The following is a 2,629-nucleotide window of genomic DNA, read 5'->3' on the forward strand; positions in this document are numbered from 1 at the left end:
AGGATATACATTACTGTTCCAAAGAGGGGGAAAGGGAGCATAGTGAAGAAATACTGGACCAAAGCAAGACTGAAAACAAGCTGAGCAAACTTCAAACTCTGCATCTCCATGTCTGATGTGAAAATGCTCTTCAGTTCTCCAACTCCCCGTGGCCAAAGCTGCCAAGTCCTGCTGCTTCTTAGGGCTGGAACATGTCCCCCCAACTTTTGTTCAAATACATTTTATCTGCTTTCTGTTTTCAGTGGTTTCCTTCACTGCCTAAGCTTGGCTGTCCTGGAACTCTCTGTAGACCAAGCTGGACTTGAACTCAGAGATGCGCCAGCCTCTGCCTCTGGAGTGCTAAGATTAAAGGTATACACCACCATTCCTGACCTTAAGCTTTTATTTAATTCCTTTTTACTTTTCTTTAATTTAATTCCAATTCTTTAATTCCAATTCTAATCATCCAAACAAGTTGGATGATTAGCTGTGTGGGGGCTAGCTCTGAGGTCATCACTCCCTTTATTCCACTTAGCATCAGACTTTTCTTTAATCTGTTAATCTGTTTATACTTCCTGACCCTCCTTCTCTCCTCCAACTATACAGTTTGTGTTTCTCCTTTCTCAGTTTGCTCCTTTTCATTATAGATATGCATAAGACTGGCCACTAATAGCCATGCAACACAGTCAGTGCTAAGTTGTTTTGACATCTCTGCTAAAGCTGTTAATCCGTAACTCTTCAACTTAGCCTCAAGCAGATTTTTTTAAGGGTGGGAGGAAAAGGGCAGAGAGCAGTCACATTCTTCAACAAAATATTACAAGAATGGTCTCTAGGCCACATACTAATATTCTTCTCCTCTGAAACTTCCTCTTGAGCTGGGCCCCACAGTTCAAATCATCCTCAGCATCACTGTCTTTCATGCTCCTACTATAATGACCCATTAAGTCCCACTTAAAGGATTCAACTGCTTTTCTAATCCAAAATCCCAAAGTCTACATTTGCCAAACAAAAGCATGGTCCAGTCTATCACACCAATACCCCAGTCCCTGGTACCAACTTCTGTCTTAATTATGGTTTTATTGCTGTGATGAGACACCACAATCATGGCAACTCTTATGAAGAAAAACATTTAACTGGAGGTGGCTTACCATTCAGAGGTTTAATTCATTATAGTCATGGCAGGAACCATGGCACACATAGGCAGACATGGTGTTGGAGAGGTAGCTGAGAGTTCTACATCTGGACAGACAGCAAGAAGAGAGTGACCCATTGGGACTTGCTTGAGCATTTGAGACCTCAAAGCTTACCCCCAGTGACACACTTCCTCCAACAAGACCACACTTCCTCCAATAAGGCCACACTTCCTTATAGTGGCACTCCCTATGAGTTTATGGAGGCCATTTTTATTCAAACCACCATGACTCATACACATAAAATTTAAAAGTCTTTAAAAAAGGAAATGCAAATGGCTAATAAACATTTTTTAAGTGTTCAACTTCATTAACCTTCAGTAAAACACAAATTAAAACTACTTTAAGATACCATCTCACTGAAGTACAAACAACCATCATCAAGAAAACAATGGACAGGATAAATTCTGACAAGGATGTGCAGAGAAGGAAACCCTTACCCACTGATGATGGGAGTAACTTGGTACAGCCATTGTAGAAATCAGTGTGAAAATTTCTCAGAAGTTAAAAGCAGAACCATTCTATGACCTAAGCATACAATTCCTGAGCATATAAATCTGAATGACTCCATGTCCTACTACAGAGATACTTGTCCATCTATATTTACTTTGCTCTGTTCATAATAGCTAGAAAATGGAATCAGCCTAGATGTCTGTTTAGTTAGGTTTTTTTTTTGCTGTGAAGAGACACCATGACCACAGTAACTCTTATAAAGGATAACATTTCATTGGGGCTGGCTTACAGTTCAGAGGTTTTGTCCATTATCATGATGGTGGGAAACATGGCAGTATGCACGCAGACATGGTGTTGAAGAAAAAGATGAGAGTTCTGTATCTTGATCTACAGGCAGCAGGAGAGACTGTGTGCCACACCAGGCATGGCTTGAGCATATAAAACCTCAAAGCCCGCCTTCACAGCGACACACTTCCTCCAACAAGGCCACACCTCCTAATAGTGCCAGTCCCTATGGACCATGAGTCTCTAGGGGCCATTCTTATTCAAATCACCATAATGTCCATCAGCTGATGAATAGATACACAATGGAATTTTAACTCAGATGGAAAGAAAAGTTAAATCATTAAATTCATAGGAAAACAGATGGAGCTGGAAAATAATTGTCCTAAGTGAGGTAACCTCAATGCAGAGAGACAAATATCTGTCTTCTTTCTCATATGTAGATCTTAGCTTCAAACCTTTAGATTTGTTTGCTTAATTTAGGTTGTCCATAGAGGTCAAGTAGTTAGGAAAGGCCCAGGAGAGTGGGAAGCAAAAGAGGCCATAAGAGGGAAGAGAATGGGAAACAACTGATATGTAAGTAGAAGGGGGAATCTGAGGATAGGAGAGGAGTGGGAGAATGTGGAGTGGATGGAGCTGGGGGAAATACTGGGGTTCGAAAGGTTTAATCAGTGATGGGATGGATTAGGAGGAAGAAGGGGTAAGGGAAGGATTAACCAAACTAA

This window comes from Peromyscus californicus, unplaced genomic scaffold, assembly GCF_007827085.1.
Source record: "Peromyscus californicus insignis strain IS unplaced genomic scaffold, ASM782708v3 Scaffold_12__1_contigs__length_115047231, whole genome shotgun sequence".
In the NCBI taxonomy this organism is placed as follows: Eukaryota; Metazoa; Chordata; class Mammalia; order Rodentia; family Cricetidae; genus Peromyscus; species Peromyscus californicus.